The sequence below is a fragment of the Hemitrygon akajei genome, chromosome 20, assembly GCF_048418815.1.
Source record: "Hemitrygon akajei chromosome 20, sHemAka1.3, whole genome shotgun sequence".
Classification (NCBI taxonomy): Eukaryota; Metazoa; Chordata; class Chondrichthyes; order Myliobatiformes; family Dasyatidae; genus Hemitrygon; species Hemitrygon akajei.
Window position 1 is genome coordinate 60705165 of NC_133143.1, and position 13713 is coordinate 60718877.

The following is a 13713-nucleotide window of genomic DNA, read 5'->3' on the forward strand; positions in this document are numbered from 1 at the left end:
TTGTCCAGAAGAAGGCAACAGCAAACCACTTCCGTAGAAAAATCTGCTGAGAACAATCATGGTCATGATCGCCCATGTCATACGACAAGGCACATAACAAACGAACAAATGTGGAATGAGGTTTCTAAGGAGCTGCTTGCTGCCAGAACCTTCTGACCCAGGCTTAAGTAAGGAGTGTCCGAGTCTGAAGAGGGTGGAGATTTGCCTCACTGATTTCTGCAGCTACACAGCATTTTCGACAGTGTTTTATTTTAGTCTGTTCTCCCACAGACATCTGCACTTGCTCTTCCCTCATTCCAACAGGGTCAAGCACATCCAATGGCCTTCGTGTGCCATTATCCTGAAGAGTGAGGAATACTCCATAAAGAAGGTAATACTTCCTTCTCCAAAAATTAAAGAAGCTTTACAGGTTCTGCATTACAAAGCAGTTGACTTCTCTATGATTTCAAGCAGGAATACTGTAATACCAAATATCTTGCTTCGTATGCTCCTTCAGGATAGTTCCTCTCCAAGGAGGGATTACTCCTCTTTGTTATACCATGTAGAGTCGTTACCTGTCCTAAGTTTTTCAAGTGCTTTAATTTTCTAGAACAAGTTTTAAACGTTTATATTCTTGAAATCAGTATATTTTAATCTGTAAAGTCTTCTCAACGTTTGTTAAATCTAGAGATATTTAGCGTAGTGGTAAGCATGATGCAGTTGCAGCTCAGGGCTGTCTGGAGTCCGGGGTTCAATTCTGGCGTGGTTCTGTAATGAGTCTTTACACATCCCATGGAATGCATGGGTTTGCCCCGGGCACTCTGATCTCCTCCCACGTTTCCAAGATGTACTATTAATATGTCATTCCCGTGATTAGGTTAGGGTGAATCGGGGTTGTGGAGTTGCTGGGTGGCATGGCTCAAAGGGCAGGAGGGGCCTATTCCATGCTGTTTCGCTAAATAAGATCAAATCCATCCACAAACTTCAAAAATTCTACATTCCAGGTAAATTTCTTATCAAAATGCATACTATGCTACCCTGAAATTCATTTTCTTAGAGGCATTTTCAGGAAAGTAAAGAATCACAATAAAATTTGTGGAAAAACTGCACACAAACGCTGACAAACCATCGATGTACAAAAGAAGACAAACTGTACAAAGGCAAGAAAAACAAATAATAAGAAGAAACAAGCAAACAAGTAAATAAATAAGAGATAGCTAGAGAGATAGATAAATAATACTGCCAACATGAGTTATAGATTCCTTGAAAGTGAGTCCATAGGTAAGTGAAATTATCCAGGAGGTGATGATTGAAGGGTCCTTCACAACTTTAGCAAGCAGTTCAGCCTGGGGGCAAGGCTCAAACAGTTCTCAAAACATTTCAATGGAATTTACCATCAGTGAGCTCAGAGCTTTGCCCACCTGCTTTTTTGAGGAAGCTTGTACCATGGATTCTTGTTCAAGGTAAGAACCAGTTTTAAAAGTTATAGGCTTCTCAGGCCAGTGCTTATGCCAGTTTATGTGAAGCGACTGACAGTACAAGACTCCACCCCCCCCGGATAGGACGCCAGTCTATTGTGAGGGTAACCCTCAGCATTTTGCCGGTACCCATTTTCAGCTGGGTGGACTGGAGCAATGTGTGGTTAAGCGCCTTGCTCAAGGACACAACACGCTGCCTCGGCTGGGGCTCGAACTCACGACCTTCAGACCGCTAGTCCAACGCCTTAACCACTTGGCCACATGCCACAAGAACCAGCTTAGCAGGTAGATAAGTAGCAATGCTCCAAGAAAATTCCAGATCAATATCTTCATTTAAGTAATGGGCAGGCTGTGAAGTCCATTAATCAAAGTGTAAATTTTGGCATACAATTAGATATTCTCTGAAATGGTTTATGCCCCAAAGATTGCAAGTGCATAAACTGTATATCAAAGGTTCATTTAATATCAGAGAATGGATAGTACACAATCTCAAATTCATACTCTTCACAGACACCTACAAAACAAGAATGAAAGATAGAAACATCGAAGCCCGAAGTCCCCTTCCACCCTCTCTGCACAAACCGCAGCATCGATTCCCCACTCTGTGTGCCAGCAGAAGCCATAACCCCCCCTCACCCCCCAACCATGCAGCAACAGCAGAAGCCCCCCCCCCAAACAGAGCCCAATCCAGAGTCCATCAAAAGTATTTGGTTTTAACACAAGTTTAATCATGAAAAAGGCAAATCAATGCATATAAGCAGAGAAAGCCAGCTGGCGAACACCATTAAATTCAAAATGAAGTCATTTATTTGTTTTTGGTAACAAACAGGAGCAAGTGCTTCCTCCTTGGAGACTTTAATTGTGTTTGTTATGCAAATAGAAAGCAGATCAGAGGGCTTGTTAAACCTTCATCAGGTTAAAATACATATAATTCATTGGTTAAAATAAATATTACTTGTTTGAATATACGTTTGTATAATTTAAATAAATTTTACCTGGCCTTACACAACATTTTATCACATCATGAAAGTGTCTGCAGGTATTTCCAAAATGAATCGCAATTGGAACACAAGGGCGATTCTTATAGACCAGATGTGACAGTCATTCTAAACTGGCAGGGTTTCATTAAACTGCTCTGAGACGAATGGCTGGCCAACCTGTTTGGTTGTTTTGCTGAGGGAGCTATGTTCACAAGGACCCAGCAAGAGCCATCTGCCGCTATTCTGCTCCAGAACAGCCTGGGAGTTTAATTAGTCTCATTTGCAGGAGGCAAGTGTACAATTCCAAAAAGTTAGAAAGAGAGGTAGCCTGCTCACAGTAAAAACAACTGCAGAATTAACATGTCAAATTATTAACATATTAGGAACTTGTCCGTCCTCCACATGACCCTGTGGGTTTCCTCCGGGTGCTCCGGTTTCCTCCCACAGTCCAAAGACGTACTGGTTGATAGGCTAATTGGTCATTGTTCTACGATTAGGCGAGGATTAAATTGGGGGATCATTGGGTGGCATGTCTCAAAGGGCTGGAAGGGCCCACTCCACATTGTATCTTAAATAATAAATTAATACTCTCAGTGGCCACTTTGTCAGGTACACTTGTACTTCTGTTTATTCATGCAAATATCAAATCAGCAAATCATGTGGCAGCAACTCAAGGCGTAAAAGCCTGGTCAAGAGGTTCAGTTGTTGTTCAGACCAAATATCATAATGGGGAAGTAATGGGCAAAGCGACTTTGCCTATGGAATGACTGTTGGTGCCAGATGGGGTGGTTTGAGTATCTCAGATACTACTGACCTCCTGAGATTTTCACGAACAACTGTTTCTACAGTTTACAGTGAACGGTGCGTTAAACAAAAAATCATCCAATGAGCAGCAGCTCTGTGGGCAAGAATGACTTGTTAATGAGAAAGGTCGGAGGAGAATGGCCAGACCGGTTCAAGCTGACAGGCAGGCAACAGAAATTTAAATAACCAAGCATTACAACAAAGCTGTACAGAAGAGCATCATTGAATGCACATGTCAAAACTTGAAGTGGATGGGCTACAGTAGGAGAAGACCATGAACATACACTCAGTGGCTACTTACAGTGGGTACCTAATAAAGTGGCCACTAAGTGTAAAAGATATAAGGGATGAGCTCATGGACTCTGAAGTACAGATTCTTGTTCATTCATAAGGACTGCATAAAGGCAGATCATGAGATGGCCCAAAGGAAAATCCTTGAAAAACTATTGTTTTGGTTAAGGTATTGAGTGGTGGGCTGGAGATACATCTCTACCAAAGGAGGAGTAAGGCGCTCTTTCCCTCCGCTAGCCTGCAGGTCACCCTTGGGAAAAGTGTAGCACCTGCTTACCCCCTCCCCCCTTGATCAGGGTCACGTGAAGCCATGGAAACTGGTGGTGGATGGTTGTTTGAGTTGGTGGTGCAGATCACAAGTCCTGGTTTTGCGACCACTGACACCAGGCAGACAATCTCTGAAAAGTATTGATAATGGCTGGAGTTTACCCGTCCTGTAAAGACACTGCCCAGAAGAAGGCAATGGCAAACACAGTCACAGTTAAAGAAAAGAATAAAAACAGCGTGAAGGAGGTATTAAAAACCTCCATGATCATCCATGACATATGACATGGTACATAATGATGATTATGTATTCCAGTATTGTCTGAAACATATTAATCCTTCGTGCTTTTCTTACCCTTTTCACAATGAGTAGTCTGCTGGGGCACTGACATCATAATCCACTTCTACGCTTGGGTGACATGCATTCGTCCCAAGTTGCATGACTCCACTTGTTAGCTTGTCCTGGTTTGCTTATTCTGAATATCACTGCATGATTCAAGATTCATACTTGTTCTGTATCCAAATCTTCCTGATTTTGTCATTTTACACTCTAGAATTGCAGCTATTAGTCAAGAGGTCAGTTGGTAGTGGGCTGCTTGTAAGTTTTTGTCTGTACCCCGGGCATTGACTACAGGAACGATTGCCCTCAGATCATTATCAATATTACAGGCACTTGGGTCAAAGCTTCATCTATCTCCCAGTGCATTTTTCAAAACTTAACATAATGCGTTTCATAATGGACAGCTGATCAATGCATTTCCAGTTGGAGACTATTTACTTTATTGTCACTGACCATTTGTGAGAGATGGAGAGAGAAAGAATAATCAATGATAATTATTGTAATGATACTAACCAATAACAAACTGAATAAAATACTTGAGGACTAGAGTTATGATTCTGGGTCCTTAATTCTGGCTTCTTTGCCCTTCCTTTCCAGTCCTGGAATGTTGGCCTGAAACGATAACTGTTCAGAGCAGAGGTTCCTAACCTTTTTCATGCCATGGACCAATACCATCAAACCTGGGGACCGTGGACCCCAGATTGGGAGCCCCTGGTTTAGAGGGACACACTGCAGCTTGGTGAAGCCACCACAAGGGCTCAGAGGGGAAGGAGCACAGCACTGGGCTCTTCAACTACTGGAGTGGTGGGTGAGGAAACCCTTCAAATATTGTGGTGGTACACCACCCCAGGGAGCCACATGAATGGTGGCAGTGCTACTGGTGTACAGAAATGTGTTATAATAGAACAGGAAATCAGGGATCAGAAAATGGGATAGACTATTGTCCAAGCAGGATTCTGATCTGCCTGTTTTCAGTGGAAAGTGAATAGATCTGTTTGTCTACACCATCTGCCAGGGTCATTGTATAGAAGAGGTCCTGGTTGACAGCAATAATTGTGGCTATTTTACTACAGTAACACCTCTAAATAATTCTCACTAGGAAGGGTGGAAAGAGAGGGATGGGGGTGTGGGGGAGCAGCACACGTATCCACTTCCACTGAGTGCCCCAGATAACAGAGGAAATCAAGCGAAGGAGGAGAAAATGTCCTCCTCTGATTTAATTACTTCAAAGTTCAAAGTAAATGTATTATCAAAGTATGTATATGTCACTATATACCACCCCGAGTTTCATCTTCTTGCAGGCATTCAATTTTACTTTTCAATTTCCTGCCTATAGCTTCAGGAGCAGGTTTTCCAACCCCATGCTCAGCGAGGTCCTGGAGCAAGACATTTCAAAATTAAAGTCAAAAGTAAAATGTATTATCAAAGTATGTATATGTTACCATATATTAACTTGAGATTAATTTTCTTTCAGACGTTATGGGAGAATAAAGAAATACAATAGAATGTATGAGAACCACACATAAACAAAGACTGACAAACAGCTGATGTTCAAAAGAAGACAAATTAGGCAATTAAGAAATAATACTGAGAACATGAGTTGTAAGAAGTCATTGAAAACGAGCATGAGTACAAATCTCCAGGAATTTGGACATGGTTACATGCAGAGATTGGATGTAGGCTATCATCTTCAAAATTGGCTAATTATTTTTATTCATTGAAATTAAACTACCTCAGACATAAACGTGGGTTTCTTTCAACAAAAGTTACATTTTTTAAAAATATTAGTCTGATCCTGTTATATATGCTCAAGCAATTCCTGAGATTTCTGTCAAATCATAGAAGCATTTTTTACAGACAGCTTTATGAATTTAGAACATGGAAGTTTTCTTACAATGAAATCAAATTGTTTTCATAGTGCCATTGCTTGTTTGGTGGTTTTGTGATTCTCGTTGAACTAGCACTAGATTGTTAGCCATCATAGTTTCAGTGACGGCTGCTTTGTTTTGAGGTCACACTCATGTTGGAGGAGGAACACTTCATATTCAGCTGGTATTGCCTCCAACCTGATGGCACGAACATGCTTACAGTAATTTCTTCTTCCCCCTCCCCTTACTCCCTTCTTCCATTCCCCACTCTGGCTTCCCTCACCTGCCCATCCCCTCTTTCTGGTGCCAATCCTCTTTCCCTTTCTCTCATGGTCCACTCTCCCCTCCTATCAAATCCCTTCATTTTCAGCCCTTTACCTTTTCCACCTATCACCTCTCAGCTTCTAGCTTCATCACTCCACTTCCACCACCCATCTACCTTCCCCCTCACCAGGTTTAACCTATCATCTTCCAGCTTGCAGTCCTTCCCCTTACCCTACCTTCAGATTCCAGCTTCTAACCCCTTCCTTTCCAGTCCTGATGAAGGATCTTGGCCTGAAATGTTGACTGTTTAGAGCATGTTTTATTAATACCATGGACCAATATCATTAAGCAAGGCGTCTGTGGACCATCTGGTTGGGAATCCCTAATTTCGAGGGACACACTGAAGCTTGATGCAGCCACTGCAAGGGTTTGGTGGGTATGTACTGCAGAATAAGGTTCTTCTGCTTCTGGTGTGTGTTGACTGAGGAAGCCCCTCAATTATTTTAGTTATACACCACCCCAGGGGACCACATGAGTGATGGCAGTGCTATTGGTGTGCAGGAATGTAATGGAACAGTGCTGAAGGCATTGACTATGAATGTAAAGATTGAGAAGGCATTGCATAATTTTTAAAAATTATGTATGAAGTTTATTTTGATTAATAAAAAGACTGTTTATTCCTCTCCATTGATGCAGCTGATCCACTAAGTTCCTCCAGCATTCTCTGCGTGTTACTCTGCATTTCCAACATCTCCAGAATCTCTTGTGTTTATGCTTTGTTTCTGACAACTTTGCTAAAATCTTTTTTGTCAAACCTTACTTTATTGCCTGAAAGAAAGACCTCGGGGGTTAAGAAAGCAGACATATGTATAAACATAAACACCCCTGCATGATTACTTTAACTATAGGGTAAGTGATCCCTAATTTAAGAGACCAATAAAACTGGCATCCAGCTTGTTAACTCTGCTGTGTAACCCTGAATTGTGCTGCTGTTCTGATTCTTGGCTGCAAATAGGCAATGGCATGTTGTAAAATATGCCATCATCCCAGAGAGTTAGACATTAATTATGGGCTACAGTAAGAAACTTCCACAAAATTGATTTCTCTGAGCCCTGCTAGTATTTTTTCAACCTGATATGACAAGGCTGCAATCTTTCATTGTCCAGTAAATATTTCAAAGTGCTAACCTCACTTAACCAGAGCTCTTTCAAACGGTTCTATTAGAAATGGCATGAATGATTATTTTTGGCAAAGTACAGATGTGCGCACTGATGTACATGTTATCAAATATCTATCGATTGCAATTCACTATAAATAAATACTTTCTTTGAATTATCGGTTTGTCTGTAGTCAACGATAAGTGCTGATTCTGTTAATGAACTAAAAAAAAATCCAATTCTAATTGACAACTTTTACTCAAGTATATTTCAGTCGGTATCTTATATTTATTTATTGAGATAGAGCATGAAACTGGCAACTTCTGGCCCTTCGAGTCATGCTGCCCAGCAACCCCCAATTTAACCTTTGCTTAATCATGTGACAATTTACAATGGCTAATTAATCTACCACCTGGTTAGTTTTTGGACTATGGGAGAAAGCTAGAACACTTGGAGGAAACCCATGTGGTCACGGGACGAATGTACAAACTCTTTACAGCCAACAGAGAGAAAGGAATAGAGCATTACGCTAACCACTATGCTACCATGCTGCTCTTTTTTTTAATTAAATGTCTGATTTGTAAACTGCTTCTCAGAAAGCATTGCATTGTAATCATTGTGATCATCGTTATCATGAGAATTATAATCACTGAATGTGAAGAACACAATCTTCAGAGCCAAACCCATAAGTTTAAATGAGGCAAAAAATGTTAAGCCTTTCCTTTAATAAGCATAAAGACAAGAAAATCTGCAGATGCTGGAAATCCAATGGTGCCTGGCCTAATGAGTTCCTCCAGCATTTTGTCTGTGTTCCTTAAGTAAGCATCTTAGTTTTTTCAACAGATGGAAATGTTAATACATGATATTGCATTTTATTTGTCTAATATTCTATGTTCTATGTTCAAATTAAAACAATATATCATGTAATAAATTATTGTAGAAACGGTTGGCATAGACAATTTGGATGTAAGATCCAGATTCCACTCTAAAATGGCGCACATACACACACACACATACACACACACACACACACACACACACACACACACACGCACACACACACACGCACACACACACACGCACGCGCGTGCGCACACATACACACAATCATAGTTGGCAGGGCATCTTTTGGCAAGTAAGTTTGAAAATGAAACATAGCAGCTGAAAGATTGACTTTATAATGGTACAGTGAGGGAAACAGAGAGACCTTGGTGAACGATGAAACCCACAGACAGTTCTCCTTAACTAATGAGATTTGAGGATTGGGGAATAAAAGTAAGATGAGGGAGTCGTTTAGAAAGGGAAAATTCAGATTGAAAGGAAGTTGAAAGAAAGAAAGATTGGATTAAGACAGACAAAATAAAGAGGGAAATGAAAAACTAGACAAAGACAGAAAATTTGAAAATTCACATTTTCTAATGCAATTCACCTATTGAAGGAATGAGACTCCAGCACAGAATTGTTTGTTTTCTGGGCAAGAACGGCTGATTGTTTGTCACTGACAATAAATTGCTAAAATGGTTTTTTTTCTGCCTATTTCAAGATTTAATTTTCTTAGGTGAACTTAATGGGTAATTAATATGAAGTAGAGTAACTTCATCAAAATTTCAATTACATAAAGATTGAGATGTTGATTAGTGAACTAACAATATCATCCAGTAATTTCTGATAATCCATGGCATTTTTCTCCTTGTTGATGGATGTCATGGTCACCCACCATTATATCAGCAGAGTATGGTTGTTTACTTTGGCAAAGCAACTGCTGTGCATCCAAGACTATTCCATGGCCATAGAGGAGATAAATAGCTGACTATCTATTTTGTGCAGAGATTGTTGATGAGTTAAGAATCTTAGAACTTTCAAGCCTCAATCTGAGATATATATAAAAGGAATTCAAACAGAACCACTGGAAAAGCCTGAATGAATTATTGGTTTGACAAACTTCAATGGATGTGTGGTGGAGTTTATTGATTGGCTGCATCACAGCCTGGTATGGAAACACCAATGCCCTTGAATGGAAAAGCCTACAAAAAGTAGTGGATACAGTCCAGTCCATCACGAATAAAGTCCTCCCCATCATTGAGCGCATCTACAAGAAGCATTGTCGCAGGAAAGCAGCATCCATCAACGAGGACCACCACCACTCAGGTCATGTTTTTTTTTCTCACTGCTGCCATCAGGAAGATGGTATAGAAGACTCAGGACTCGCACCACCGGGTTCAGGAAGAGTTATTACCCCTCAACCATCAGGCTTTTGATCCAGAGGTGATAACTTCACACAACTTCACTTGCCCCTTCACTGAAGTGATTCCACAGTCTATGGACTCACTTTCAAGGACTTTCATCTCATGTTCTCAATATTTATTGCTTATTTATTTATTATTACGATTACTTTCTTTTTGTATTTGCGCAGTTTATTGTCTTTTCAACAGCGATTGAACGCACAGCTGGTGCGGTCTTTGTTTCTATTCTGGTTCTTATTCTATTATGGAGTTTGAGTAAGCCTGCAAGAATATGAATGTCAGGGTTGTAAATTGTAACATATATATACCTTAAACTTTGAACTTGGTTAACATTTTATCTGAAGGCTCTTGAGAGCATTGAAATGCAATCAGACTATTCAGCCCCTCTAATAATAAAACATTACATATTTGTGTTACCTCTGAACTCGATTATCAACCTGAAATCTTAATCTTTGCCCTTTTAAACTCAAATCCTCAGCCACCTGATTCAAGGGACAGGAGAACCACCCAAGTCCCAAGAAAATATAATTATTCTTTAATTTCTGTTACACTTCTCTAAATTGATAATAAAATGAAACATGGCAATAGACTGGAAGGAATATTTGTGCTGCACTGGGAGTGATTATCAAGGCAATAGATCAATGTAAATAAATACAAGCCAGACAGGCTTGTCATTACAGTGCATTTATGGAGCAATTGTGAGGTGTCTACATTTTACTTCAAAAGCCAATGCAGAAAATGAGAAAATTCACATTGTACTATCAGGATTTCAATACATTAGGTCAAAGGATAAGTGATAGAGAACTTAATGGTTATAAGAATATCAATCATCAATTATCTGTGCTATTTACTACCTAAAATATGGATGTTGCAAATAATATTTATGGTCTAGTTATTTAATTTCTCCAGAACTTACGTGAGATAGAAGAGACTAGGTCTTGTTTTGTAAGTTACCAGCTTGCTTTTAGGTGCTGGGCTTTGAAAATTTGTGTCGAGTGAACAAAGGGCAAATTGTGAGGCATTTTCCTGACGGGTCACAGGCAATCCGTGGAAACGGATAATTTATGTCAGAGTGCAACCCTTCACAAGGAGGAATTTTCAAAATTCCCTCACACTATGAAAAACATCTGTCATAAAATAGAAATATTATAGTCCTGGGAATGGTTTGGAAATAGGTATACAGGAGATAATCTATATGTAGTGCTATGGAAATCAGTTCATGCAAAAACATGTCTGTTTTTTATAAGATGATGCTCTGATGCTCACCTTAGCCATTTTGTAGTTAATTTCCATTCAAAGCTTTAGCTACCTTTCCATTCTCGTTCTTTGTTATTGACCATCTCGCTAATGTTACTCTGTAAGTTCACAGATACCGAAGATTTGCTTAATTGACTCGGCGTGTGTGTTTGTATTATTTCCCCAACATCCACCCCTCCCCACCTTGTGGGGCAAAGGCATTGCCCTCGTTCAGTGTCAGATATGATGCTGTTTTTCAAGGCTCTATACCAATAGAGTTTGCCAGTAGTTTGAGGGAAAAACTGCACATTTAATTGAACAATGCTTTGGATATGAAATGAGCAGTACCAATTTTCCTTGGCCACACTTTGGGCAGTATTGAATACCATTAACACTTTGATTCAGGGACACAAACCCTGTGCCTATACATAATGAAATACCTGAGGAAAATAATTCAGCGGGGGCCTGCACTGTGCTCCCTGCTGCCTTGTTGTTCTGCGGCCTCAATTTGCACCCTCCCATACGGTCTTTTCAAAGGTTAAACAATCAGTGGGAATGCAAAAAGGTACAGTAATAGCACAAGGAAATCAAAGTGAATGCGAACCTTTTCCATATTATGAGAGGGAGAATTGCAGAAGGGCTGGTGGGCGGCTTCATTCACTTTCTGTCAATGTCAGGGTCTCATCTGTGTGAAAAGTGAAATGCCATCCTATTACCAATCATTAGGAGGAGTGACAGCATCATTTGTCAGAAGCCAGACAACACTGCAGCTGCTCAGCTTTCCCATTTTCACAGAACAAAATTGGCTCATTATAGCCCCAGGCAGCAACAGTGCTCTTTCAAGCAAATCTGTCCCTGTGTGGAATGGCTATTATCTCCCTAGTTTTTTTTTCAAGGAAAGGAGCAAAAACCTTGCAAAAGTCAGCAAAAGTCTGCTGTGTATTCAGCTCGGTACGCGGCAGAAACTCGGTGGAAAAGGGTAAGGGAGTTGCAACAATGGGATTCTTTATGGAAGGGGCACCAGATGCCATGAAGAAAAGGGCTGATAATGCCAGCTATCAGTTGACCCTGATGCTCGTAGCTGTGACCTATGGCCCGAGTATAATTGCTGCAGATGCATCGGCTTTATCGTTCATATGTTCCTCCCTGCTCCGCTGAGCTAAAGAACAGATGGGTCATCAGTGAGTGTTCACTGTCCCCTCACGCTACGCTCCACAAAACTCACTGTTGGTTATCCGATAGTTAAGGTTTAACCAGCTAAACACAAGTTTCCCCCCACCCCCCCCCCACCCCCCCGATTCTCCTTTTGGCTCGCAGCAACATTTTCTATCTTTGACGTCTTGGAATAAATGTGCCTTAGATGATATGTGAAATATAATTTTAATTTATCTAATCCTCCCCTGCACTTCAGAACCAGAATCAGGTTTATTATCACTGGCATTTCTATTTTATTTAGAGGTACAGTGGGGTAACAGGCCCTTCCAGCTCAATGGACCTGTGCCGACCAATTAGCCTACTAACCTGCCTATACGTCTTTTGGGATGTGGGAGGAAACCCACATGGTCACGGGGAGAACGTACAATCTCCTTGTGGCAGGAATTAAAACCAGGTCGCTGGCGCTGTGATAGTGTTGTGCCCACTACCACGCTACCGTGTCGCCCATGAAATCTGATGAAATTTGTTGTCTGGCGATAACGTGCAAAACATTAAAAATCACTATAAGTTCCAAAAATAAATATAGAATTAACTAAGTAGAGCAAGAAGAGAGGCAGATAATGAGGCAGAGTTCATGGGTTCAGAAATCTGATGGCAGAAGGGAAGTCTCTGTTCCTAAATTGCTGAGTGTGCATCTTCAGGCTCCTGTACCTCCTCTCCGATGGTAGCAATGAGAAGAGGACGTGTCCTGGGTGGTGGGGGCCCTTAATGATGTCTTTGAGACATCGCCTTGACGGTGGGGAGACTTGTACCCATGATGGAGATGGCTGACTTCAGAAAGGAGAGATGAAATAATTGTGCATTTTCCCTCAGACTGAACTGGAATCTTTGATGCATTAAATTCTAATTATATTTTCAGATGTATTTAAACCATAAATTCATATTACAATATCTTAATTGCATTATCCCAAAATTTATTTTAATAAATATAGACATGAAGTAATGGTGATAAAAGCTCAGAACGAATGCAGGAGGTAAGTCAGTGGTGAAGCCGCAGTAGCGGGGAGGATGTCAGGTCACACCCATCTCAATGGAATTGTCATCATTAATATGAGGTAGCCGGGATGCTCCCTGTTGCCCTACAGGGTGGTGGACTTCGTTACAACCTGATCTTCTGGTCACGTGGCATCGTTGGTGTGTAGGCATCACTGCATTTGCCATTGTGAAATTGTGCTCTTTCAGGAGACGGCCATCACAAATATGAAATAAAAAAAGAAATAGGTTGTGGGCACACTTTGGCCCTGATAGTAACTGTGCTGAAATCAGTCTACTCCGTCATGGGCACAAGTCTCCTCACCATTGAGGAAATCTTCAAAGGGCCATGCTTCAAAAAGGCAGTGTCCATCATTAAGTGCCTCTCCCGTCCTGTGCTCAAATAGCTAATCTCAGCTGTGGTAATAATACAGAGAGTACATAGAGGCCTGACTAAGGGGAAATTGTCAGGATTGATGAAATCACATTAGCAATTAATTTTTTCTTCCACGTAGAATTGTCCAAGTATAGTCCAGTAGTGAGATGCAGCCTTTAATTTAATCTTTCTCCTATGTCGACTATACTTCTAAATGAATTGAAAGCTTAAATCAACAGGAAACAA